This window comes from Solea senegalensis, linkage group LG20 (genome assembly GCF_019176455.1).
Source record: "Solea senegalensis isolate Sse05_10M linkage group LG20, IFAPA_SoseM_1, whole genome shotgun sequence".
Classification (NCBI taxonomy): domain Eukaryota; kingdom Metazoa; phylum Chordata; class Actinopteri; order Pleuronectiformes; family Soleidae; genus Solea; species Solea senegalensis.
In genome coordinates, this window is record NC_058039.1 from 5170281 (window position 1) to 5182904 (window position 12624).

Below are 12624 nucleotides of genomic sequence, written 5' to 3' on the forward strand. Positions count from 1 at the left end.
GAGTCACTGTAATTTCTTTAATTCGGAATTTTCACAGTAATAAAAACACGCTTTAATATTCCTTAGTGTCACAAATCAAACATACTGGTAGTGCCCCGGAGCTTTTAAGCTTCCTTTGATTTGATTCTTTCATAAAGCGGCTTCTATAAAATCTTGAGACTGATGCCAAGGCATCGTGCACTTTTGCAGACTGTAGCAAGGAGCGGGTTCTATAATAAGTGTATAATATCTTGCAAGAGAATCAGAAAGTGAAAGAAACGCCACAGAGACTCGACATTTCATACATCATCTCTGGTGATCGTTTAGATTCTACAAACTTACATTTTAAAGCTTGCCTACAGGAGGATTAACAACTATGTTCAACTGTGAAATTGTACTTTTATTGCTGCTCCTGACAGTTTTTCAGCCGAAGTTCATCAACATTTTATCCCACGTGACAGGTGCATGAGAAGTGTATGAACATCACTGGCCGAGTCATTTTATACAGAGTTTGGTTTCACTGGTATTGAAAAGATTATTTTTGTAAATCTTCATTGATTGAGCGGCGGCTCGTGTGAACAAAAACATGTTGAAATCAAATCTTTTTTTTTTATATATATAGATTGTGGACCAACAAACAATTTCACACATTCCACTGATTGATGGTCTGCAGTGGCTTTAAACAACACTGTGGTCGCCCCAAACATTTTTGTTCCACTTTTTCAATCACGGGCGCTAAATCATCTAGTATTATCTGTCACTTCTCACTACAAATGCTGTTTTTCTTCACTCGCTTTTCTTTCCATGTATCCTCCTCTCCCATCTCCTCCATTTTCATCAGTAAAATTGATCACTGTCAAAGCTATTATTCAAAGTATTATTCAGAGGATACGGTTTCCATGCTCAGACCTTTTTCAGACACTTTGCTTCACAACCCCGCAGGTACAGTCTAACAAATGTAGCAGGCCCGTGGTGAAATACTACTGGAACATAACTAGGATGTATTTGAAAAATAAGGCAAAAACCACTTTTATCTCATCCTTCTACACACGAGCTACTTTAAGTGACTGGCAAGATAAATCCAGAGTATCCTCCTGCATCACAGCTTGCCAAACTAATCCTTGACGTTTTTATTAGGTGAAAAACAAAAACATAGTTTATCTTATTTCGCAACAGGTTTATCCTTCAAGGTTTTATTTAAATCTGCTTAAGATGAATAACGTATACGGGAGTGCAGGCTCCTTTTACACAAGCAAAAAAAAGATGGGCACGTCCAAGCAACTGATAAAAGACCAACCCAAAAAGTCCCGGCACTAAACTGTCGCCGTCGCTCCCCGACTTGTCTCAAAGGAGAAAAGGAAACGAAAGAGGCAGAGTGAGAGAGAGGCAGAGGGGTTCTCACGGCTAGGTGAAATCATCCTCCAAAGAAAAGGAGGAAGACAACTTGTGTGTGAAGCAGTTTAAAAGCCCAAAAGCCATGTTGCAGAACAAGCGCCATGCACCCCACTGTGCCATTCCAACCTCTGCGACACACACGCAAGCGCCCACACACACCCAAAGTAAATTTAACTGTCAGGCGGAACGTTTCTGACTATAGCAAGCGATTTTGTCCCTTTTCTCCCGCTCCAGTTGTTCTCCTCCCCCTTCTGTGTTTATGCAAATGAGTTCCTCATCCATCCCTCTGGGCATCAATCCTTCTTTCTTTACTTCCTTCCTGTCTGTGTTCCTCTAATGTTTCCTTAGTGTTCTTTGTTGGGGTTTTTTGTGATCTTTCACTATTTTGCTCATCTTTAGCTCGTTTCGCAAATTTTCCTAATACTTAACTTTTCTTCCATCACCAGATCTCAACCCAGCCAGCCATCAATCGCCATCTCTTTCCCTTTGAGTACACGCCCCCCCCAATCAGATCTCCAATCCTCTACAGACAAATTTTGACCACAGACAATCTCTGGCACTGACCCCCCCCCCTGCTCACATCTCCTCCCTCCCACCTCACCAGAAATGAGAAACTGTCCTTTCCACTACCTCTTTTCATCCATGCCCTTAACCTCTAAACCCTCATCCAATATCAATACACACACACACACAGACACTTCTGACCAGGGCCTCGATATCTATCTATCACCCCCACTCCAAATTCACAAAGTCTCAAAGACCCTCTAGACAGTTCTTCTGTTTATATTTTCTCAAAAAGAGAGGGACACCTCCTCCATCAAATATCTATCCATTCTCTAATATAATATTTGACACACACACACACACACACACACACACACACACACACACACACACAATATCATCATCAATAATACAACACACACACACATTAATATCAATACATACACACACACACACACACACACCAGACACTTTTAACATCCCAAAAACAAATGCAGAAAACATGCTGATTGTGACAAATATCACTGATCTGGTCTTTAAAAGGAAAGTGCAATTTAAGACATCAATATCAAAACTACCAGAAGACTGATAGCCATATTTTAAAAAACAAAAAAAATACACTGCACTGACAGCAAAAATGATTTATCCATAAGAAGAAACAAGAAACTTGTTTTATAAGATGTCGCCAAATGCACTGCTGTGGTAAAATGATAGTTTAGAACATAAAGGACTTGATTGGTGTTGAAATAATTCATTGATGAATTAGAATTTTACTTTGAGATTCCTGAAAGAAAATGGTCTCAATTCTTATTTTTATATATATATATATATATATATATATATATATATATACATATACATATATATATATAAAAAAATATAAATATATACCTATATATATATATATGTATACACATATACATACATATATGTATATATGTATATATTTACATATATACATTTATACATATACATACATATATATATATACACACACACACACACGTATATGTATATGTATACTGTGAATGGAAACGTAGTGACTGATACACAGCCACAGAGACAAACCCCATAACTGAGATAAATCAGAAAAACGAAAAAAAACTTCTACCCACGTTTGTGGCTTTCTACTCTAAGTCAACCGTTTTCGTTTCACGTCAAAAGGATTTCCAGCATCACACATGATACGCACATTACACTGGAACAAGATGCTACACCTGTAGAAATGCTGTGTAAGAGGAAATTACCTGCTGTAAGAAGATGATTCCCTGCTTCTCTTTACAGCTAATGTGGTTTGAAGTGGAGCCCCCGAGGGCATCAGTTCAAACTGTCTGCAGGTTGCAACCTCTGAAGCCCACGGCTGCTACTGTGGGATTATCAGTATCAGCCAGCACAGTCCCACCTTACAGACGACAGGTGGGACAGTTTTAGCTGTTATCGAACTAAATTTCACTGGTTCTTTACCGATTTGGGCACAAAGGTCAAGCAGACAGAAGTGGGGGTCCAGGGTTGGATGAATAAAATAACACAACAAGCCCTTCTGGCCATTCATCAATTACAGTGACTAAATCCCAGCATAATCATAATTCTGATGTTTTTTCAACAGTCCACACAGCCAGAGGCACAAAACAAAAAAAGAATCTGCAGAGGCTATTTGCTTTAAAAAAAAAAGTGGGGTGGGGGTGGATTGTGCATGTTAGTCGTTTAAATCATACTTTTAATTTGACGGGACGCCATAAAAAGTCTGCCCCTTATTATACACACTCACAAACACACAGACGAAGGCACACACTGACAGACACACGCATGCATGCACACAGAGTGAGGACAAAGACTACTTTGAAAAGTTACTCAGCCACCAGATGTTTTAGCCAGATCCCAGACTACAATACTAATTGGGCTGTGTGTGTGTGTGTGTGTGTGTGTGTGTGTGTGTGTGTGTGTGTGTTTGTGTGCACATGCATGTAGCAGAGGGGGAGTACGTGCCATTTCTTTAAAAAAGAAGTTAAGATGAGAGTCTTTTTGCAGCATATATATATACTGCATCAGAAATGAGTCTAATTGTTTTACTAATTCGCACTTTTGTCGTGCATGCAGACTGACAGTTTTTACAAATACATTGTTAAAACACATCAGAAGTGACAGAGTTACCATTACAAGCACATAGGTAATCACAAACATCCATAAAATATTAGTATTAGTTTGTGATAATGCTCGATGACTGCAAGACACGCACGGTGGGGAAAAGACACAACACCTTAACAGAAGAAGCCGAACACAAACCTCGGAGGAAACATCATTGTCTCCGAGAAAGAAACAATAGCAAACAAATGTCAGTGGGTATTTACACTTGAAATCGGAGATAATTGCAATCTCTGAGCAAGTAGGTGGGGTATTTTGACAGTGGTTATACTATGATCAAACACAAGTGACGCCAACTGTCTCTTCCATTTTGCTTTACTGTGAAAATGAGAGAAAAGAGATTTTGGAGATAAAGAAACAGAAGGAGGGAGCGAGACACTTATAGAGAAAAGGGCAAAAAGCGAAAGCTTCGCCTTTGTCAGCCCTGAAATCTGACTGTGAGTGTGTATGTGTGCAAGTGTGCAGGTTCTTGGTTTGACTAAACAGACTCAACAGTTTACCTTCACTTCAGAAATAAACAATTCCGTGAGTCAATTCAGTCAAAAACAAAAGCAGCCAACTGAGACTGACAGATAACTACTGGTAGACTTTTACAATAACTGATCTATCAAAAACGCTCGACTGTCTGGAAATGAATGTTCCTCAAACTCTGTAATACTGAAAGCTTCACCATGAGAAGTGGCGTATTTCTGATTTATTTGAGAGATGAACACGGATGCCACACTAATGAAATACAATGCATCTCAAATCACCTGACACATCAACAGCAGACACATCTGAAAGCTGATGCTATCAGAAATTATTCGAACCCTTATCTGTTGCAGATATTATAACGCGTTATTGAGGTTGACTGAATTATTTTCTGCCTCAAAACAACAGGTGGAAGTGTTGATTCAAATGTAAACAAATGAAATTCTTTCCGTCGGAAACATTGACAGTGTACTCACTTTAGCGAGGTACAACTTTTACCCTTTTGGCTTTCCTTGATAGAAAGAAAAAAAGAAGCTGCCAGTTCTACTTGAGAAAGGGCTCGCTGAATTAAGCATGCAGTTGTTGAGGAGAATGCCTCAGCACTCTCTCCCATCTACAGTCTTTCCAGCCTCAACCAAGAGAAGATTACAACATAAATCACAAATCCATGCCGCTTATGCCACTGTCACATTTCTACGTGGCTAATTTTTCCTGCTGTTTGTCTGCCGGGTGTTGTGTGAAAGCTGTAAGAAATTACGCACAGAGTCTCCCTCGTGGGAACACTTGAGCTCAGGATACAAGTGGACTCACAACGCCACAAGTTTAAATCCTTTATTTACAGCTTTAAGTCAAGTCGTGATCACTCTCTCTGTGATCCTACCGTCTCTGCAGCACCACAGAAATACTGTAGAATAATATGTAAACCAAAGTGTGAGTACACACTGGCTTTTGAACGCATATGAACACACACATATGCATTACATGTACCCATTTTAAGATATTTTACACAGATATTTTACACAGTAAAGAAAAACAAGCTCTGATTTTTGGACAGTGGCTGTAAACAAAATAAACGATTTAAACGGCAAAACAAATAAACTCCAGCTAAAGTACCATACACTGATAACCGAACAAGGTCCTGATATGACAGCTGGAAATATTTAGGTTCACTCCACTGATCACAATTATAAAACAGCATTGCTCAGGGGAAAACCAATATTGGAGCTCATTCAAATTCATTATGCAAGAATTAAAACTTTAAAAAGGGCAATTGCGACATTAATTCTGCTTTAATGCTTTTTGTGCTGCAGGTTTTTGGCTCAGTATATACTGTCATGAGGTATTGTAATGGGGACTTTAGCTTTTAATGCAGAGACACATTTTCAAAAGGTGTAAAGGGGAATGTTTTATTGGCCATTATCACAATAACACCTGATACTGTTGGGTAACAGGAGTCAAACGTACTTTTTATGTACCTTCAGTGTAGACGGGCTGAGAGACTATTTAAAGAATCGACGTAAACAAGCCATTTATTATTGTTTAACACAGAGTTAATGACCCAGGACTTCCTCAAAACTATTCTCATGCGTGATACGATCTCTGTGACACCAACTTTAAATCGACTCAACGAGATAGTCACAGCTGTTTAAAGACGCAACTTTTTCCTTTTCTTTTTTCACTGCGACTCAGCAGGGAGGCAGCAATTCAAACCCACACACCTTTAAAGGACTGAAACGTATGCTTGCGATCGAAGCATTCAGTCAATATGTGTCTAGCATAAAGAACGTGAAGGAAAAAATGCAATTCTTGAGTAAATCATTCATGTTTGTTTTGTTTTTTTGCATAAGGTCAAAACTAACATGACAACTGAATGTCTGGGTGCACACAGGAAGCAAGGACTTGATTAAGTAACTGCTGAGTCAAAGCAGACTTCACAAGTCAACACGCATCACCAAACACAGCAACAGGTTTCGCACACTAGACAGCATTTATGAACTCGCTCAGGAGTCAATGTTGTGTTAGAGGAGGGGTTCAAAATGGACTGACATGCGGCCGTAAAATACAGCACATGTCCAATTAAGAACAATGTGATATTTTGTGGATTTGATTCTCTGTAAATATTACAGGGCAAACTGATGAGTAGTACGACCTGCTCCCTGTGCTACCACTTTCAACTGGAAACGCCTAAACCCGCTCAACCACCACTTTATCAGTGTGCACTGTATCGTGACACAAGGACTATTTACTCACTGGGATCAAAGGAACAAAACTGTCCCATGTTTAGGACTTGTATGTCCCAAAAAAAATGAAAAAAAAATTGGGAGGGAAAAAGGATCCATTTTGCCCAAAACCAGGACCATGTGCTCGTTATCTGAAGCAGGCTGTCTAAAAGACGGACTTAAAAAGTCTAAAATAGACCAAAGACATAAGAAACTAACTCAAGCCTAAACAAGGCTGCACTAACCACAGACAGAGAGTGGGGATGACATTTGGGGCAGTTAGCAGACGCTCTTTTCCAGAATGACTTCCAGTAAGTGCAACAAGAGAATGAGCTCAAATCCCTGTATCACTGACGTAACAAGCAGCTAATATAGAGCAATGAAACAGACAAAACAATGTGCCCAGGCAGTAAAGTAAGTTCAAAACAATTGTGTCCTTGGGATATGAGCAAAACAAGAGACCTGGTAATTAAGAAGTGCTAGCTCCCGAGCTATGAGCCAAGAGAGCCAGAAGCCTTGCAAAAAGGTTTTTCCTTTAAATAAACTATCCGTGACAAATGGATGTTTTCCTTTATCCGAACTGCAGGCAGGGTTGAGATGAATAACAGCTGATTGCTTTAATAGATGTTATCTTTTCCTGCTTATTTGGAACAGCGCAAGTCAGATCACGTTCATAAATAAATGGGAAGGGGAGTCAAAAATAAATAAATCGGGAGTTGTGTCCACACAAATGTCCTTGACATTTTGAAATCACATCAGATTTCCCCAGGTTTCACCAGTGTGGCATCAGCTGTATCACAAAGACTGGATTATTTCGGAGAAATCTTAATTTGTAGGTACGGACACGGTAATTACACTTCACCTGTGATGACGTAAACTATAATAATCTGAGCAAGGCTTTCCATGTCTAATTGTCTGACACGTCAAAATACTAAAAAAAAAAAAAAAAAAAAGCACAGATACACAAAGAAAAAAGCTAATGAAAGGAACTAAGAACTGAAAAAGGGAATAAAGTAATTATTTTGATTTTAAAACAATAGCTTTACTTCAGTCACCTCAGTAATAAATAACAGTTTGTCTCTTAACCGAGTTTATTATTCAGCTCAACTGTTTTTCACTTCCTTAAACATGCCTGAAATGGGCAACAAGTTTGTGAATGATTATCTTATTTTCTTGTATGTTAATATAGAATCCATCCACATTTTTTTCTAAGAGAGAGTAATAACAGGCCGGGACAAACTAAAATCACTCTTTTGCATTCACTCGTTGCTTCATATAACACAAAGAAACAGGACAGCGTGCACAGAGCGAGGACCACATCAGTCTGCACCAGAGGGAGAGAGACGGCCGCAAATGAGCAGGAATTATTCCGCGCGTTCCCTTCACCTGTGATGAATTTCAGCTGATAGCGTAAAGCACATTAAACACCTCATCTGACACTTGTACCGTATTACCGTATAGTGGAGGAAGTTTTACAAACTTTAGTCAATACTGCAGAGGCCTTCTTGTTGATGAATGGGCTTCTTATCTAGCTTAGGTGAGATTATTGACTTGACCGTGTAAAATTCACAGCACCATCAGATTTTAGCAACTTCTCCAGCTCTTGAACAACTCTGTGCAATAATGTCTACGTTCCAATTTTTAACTAACTAATAGATGAAGAAAAACTTTGATAACAACAATTAAAATGCCTTTAAAGACAATTACAGTGTACGATAAACATTTCCACGGCTCCGTCTTTTCAGAATCCCCCCTCGACTTTGACGCAGCAAAATCAATTGTGCATGAACGAATGAAAAAGTAAAATTTTCCCCCAGAAAAGCCGCTTGAACCGGGACGAAATCTCCTTTTAGCTCTAACTGGCCTTCTTCCCCCCCACACTGGTAATGCTGCACTACTTTGAAAACGACCAAAGACAAATGCATGGCAGCCCACAAAATCACTACAGTTGTTCCTCATGTCTTACAGAACATCAAACCATCAATAAAACACAGGAGATACATTCCAGCTAGTTGAACAGGACATTTCAGACTTCCCTCACTCCATGTGTTCTCTCTCTCTCTCTCTCTCTCTCTCCCTCTCTCATTCTCTCCCTCTCTCTCCCAAAACTTTCTCTCTTCCCAGTTCCACCGCAGAGACTTCACATATTGCAGCCATATGAATGAGCCATGGCTGCTCTTACAGACACACACAGGAAAAAAGTGCTGTGCTATCTCTCCCCTCATTCACTTACTCTCTCTCTCACACACACACACACACACACTCACACACACACACACAGGAAAGAGTTTTACAAGCAGAGGTTCACTTTAGGAAGTCGTCAACTGTTTTGACGTTTAATAGGAGCAGCGAACAAGGCCATACGATACAATAATATCCAGTGTCTGGAAACAAGAACAATTTCTTAAAAAGTAATAAAGCTACTCTGATAAAGTGAAGTCCTTTTTTTTATTATTTTATAGAAACTTGTTAAAACTTTATTAAAGTTTAATAAAGGGGATATTGTATGCATGATAACTTTGGAAGTAAAGAAAAGAGTTAAGAGAGACGATGAGCAGGCCAGAGTGTGTCACATCTATAAAAACATCAACGGTCGTGATGGACATAAAACACGTCGTCTGAAAACTGCTCAGAAATTAGGCAACTATTTTTAATGACAGTTTTTTTTAATGGTTTGCTCATAAAAGCGTCTTAAAAGTGACGATAAGTATCAGACTCATCATCCATGACAAACATTTAAATAATAAATTGATAAAAAGAAATGAAAACAATATATTTGAATTATAAAAACATAAATAATTAACGTGAATTTCTGGAACTATTAGTAATTAAATAATGATGCATATATCATAGTAGATAAGTAACTTTTATTTTGACATATATTCAAAGCTTCTATAGTGTAAAATGATTTAACTTTTGACGGCGTTTTAGTGATTATGAGATTTTTTTCTTCTTTTCAAAGATGTAATAGAAATCTTTTGTCATCATCGTAAATCTAACAGACGGCGTACGGCTTACACTCCTGTCTGTCCCTGAAGTTAAATTCACTCAAGTTATGGTGCTTGAATATCTACTCCTGTGTTTACAGCTCCAGGGTTAAGATTTGTGTTACAACGCTGCCTTTAAAACTTGGGAGAGTAAACTTTAAACCTTAAACGTCCCATGAATCACTTTGTTCATAGGAGATATTTTCTGGAGTGACAATCCACGCACTTACATGAGCTGAAGAAGATACATGTATGTCTTTTCTCGGCTGCTGCAAAACTGGCAAAAGTTGCACAAAAAAACTACTTGGCAGAAGAAGAAGAAAACTTTAAGTTTCTTTAAGTGCAATAAAAAAAAAGTCAATGCAATAACTCCTGGTGATTTCTAAGCTGGAGGCGTACGCTTTAAATTAATGAATACATGAGAATATTAATTACTTTGTAAACCAGTGGGAGCTGTGGACAGGTGTGTGGGGGTCACAGTGAAGTCCTCACTGGCCTGTTCTGCTTTAAAAACTGTCCTGAGGTTATCTGCTGGATAAAAGTCAGTCCACACATAGAAGCGGCTCTTTGGGGGCCAGATTTGGAGGAACTGTGAAGGACTATGTTAAAAGGCTTCCTAGCAGTGTGTGCCTCATTGTGCTGGCTGCACATACTCTGCTCTCCCCTCAGAGTTGTCATGCCTACCCAGCTCCCTTATCTCAAAGGAACATCACAGTTTCTTACGACAAGAAGGAGGAGGAGGAGGAGGAGGAGGGGGGAGAGAGAGGAAGAAGAAGGGGGGTAAACTTTTTCAAAGTCGAGTGGAAATGCATCTCAGGCTTCCCGGCATCACTCAGGAAAAGTTCAACAACAACAAACAAACAAATAAATGAGCATAAATGCTGCAGTGAGTGCTTGCTCTCCGTTAAAGTTGATAAAGAGGATGATGTCCTCTTTACGACAATTCACATCCACCATGCGCCTCTCGTGCTTCCCAACAATGAAAGAGGTGCAAAAAACAGCGCCACATCGGCTGTAAAGCACCTAATAAACACACACTCTTTGATCCAGAGTCACACCACTTTTAGCAGCGAACAAACTTTTACCAGCATATCAAGCTTGGTTTCAAACCCGCTTTTCCTCCACTGCGACGTGCGTCACATTCGGCAGCGGCAAGAAAGCACAACTTTTTAACTTATCAAGCTTGTGTGCGGAAAAAGTTATCAATGAAAACGTCTAAAAGGCAGCGACAGTGTGGACGCAGAGACAGTCCGGGTCACCGGCTTCCTCCCCTCACTCGGGATGCTTCTTAGTGTCAAAACAAAACAAATAAACAAACAAATAAATAAACAAACAAAAACACAAGAAACAAAAACTTGACAAACCTACTTGAGGCGACTTTCCACGTCCTTGCTGCTGCTGCCTTCAACAAAGTCAGCCTTTAAATCAAAGCAGTAGCCGTTCCCTTGCAGTAGCCCCCCAATTGGTATTTGTGTAGCGTTTGTGTGTCCTAACCTAAATGTGAATTGCCATGTGAATTCAAAGCGGTGCTGCTCTTTTCTTTTTTTCCCCCCACACTCTCTCTCCCTCTCTCTCTCTTTCCTCCCTCTCATTCAGTGAATCCCTCTTTTCCTGACCGACGCCGCTGCTGCTGCTGCTGCTGCTCAGGCCGTTAGTTACATAAGACGCAAACCGACTGCTGTCCGTCGTAAAACCACCAACGGCTAACGAACGGCGATATTTGTCCCTTGAACGCAGCACTCACTCACACACATACACACACTCACTCGCCGATATGAGCTTCGGCTTCTTCCTCAGCCTCTGGAGGCGAACAAATCTCATCTCGCCACTTGTCCGACACACACAGAGACAAGCGTGCATTTTCGCGACTTCTCCGACTCTAAGGCGAAGAACCCTTTCTCTCTCTCTCCGTTTAAACTCCAACTCCAGAAAGAGCAACGGTGTGCGTTAAGTGTTTCCTTTTGGAGCAGCTTACCTGTTGATCAAAAATAAGCATTAGCCTCTTTTCTCTCTCTGTGTGTGTCTCTGTTAAGATGGTGGCAGGCTGGCTGGGTGGCTGATGGCTGGCTGCTTCGTCTCTTTGAGGGTTTTTTTGTTTGTTGATGATGTCGGACGGTGTGACTGTGTCTTGGCTGTTTTCCCTCTTTGGTCTGGGATGGACAGAGATAGTTCAAGCTTTACGGCAGCACATTAAACTAGACTAATAGCGACTGAATGGTGGGTGAGTTTGGCTCTGCTGTTCCGCTGTTACAGTATGTTGTTATTCAGCCGCAGCGAAACCAAAGCAGAGCATCTCTTTTATCTCATATTTCTTTTTCTTTTTTTTTTTGGTTTAGACTAGTGTTATCGCTTTGCTGTGACAGCCAGGACCTCTGTCTGTCTGTCTGTCTGCCTCTCTGTCTCTCTCTCTCTCTGTATGTCTGTCTGTACGCTGTGGACATTACGTCAGAGGAGGAAGACACAGCAGCTCTATTAATATCAAGAAGCCACCCGAAGACTGACTCTTAAAGTGACACGCACTGTAATCTCACTTATTTACACTGTTCATACTCAACCAGCATTAGCTCTTAAAGTAACACACATCCTCAAAAACAACTCCAGTGTGATAAGAAGAGGTGGGAAAGAGTACTGAAATGTTATACTTAAGTAAAAGTACCACTATTTTCATAACATTTTACTTAAGTACAAGTAAAAGTACTGGTCTAAAATGTATTCAAGTTAAAGTAAAATGTACCAAAAAGTTACTTTTAGTTAGGTTTTTAACAAGTTTGGAGTTCTGTCTTGTGTAGCAAAAAGGACAAGGGGACCCAAATCCCACATTAATTGTTTTTTTTAATTAAAGGCAAACCTTTACAAATTAAAGTGCTGACAATTAACTCAGTCAAAATGGGTCAAAGGTTACAAATGCTTCAACTTTCGCATTCACT

The 12624-nt window shown here is 39.8% G+C and overlaps 1 protein-coding gene across 5 annotated transcripts in view; it reads right to left on the reverse strand.

Moving 5' to 3' along the window:
• The window catches only part of trps1 (trichorhinophalangeal syndrome I), a 102617-nt gene extending 90501 nt beyond the window's left edge, over positions 1-12116 (reverse strand). For 3 of the 5 annotated variants that reach the window (XM_044053025.1, XM_044053024.1, XM_044053020.1), the window contains exon 1: positions 11062-12116. The gene's annotated coding sequence lies outside the window, so the exon portion shown is untranslated. The remainder of the gene's footprint in view (positions 1-11061) is intronic. The other 2 variants (XM_044053023.1, XM_044053022.1) reach the window with 2 other exon arrangements.
• Positions 12117-12624: the final 508 nt, after the last annotated feature.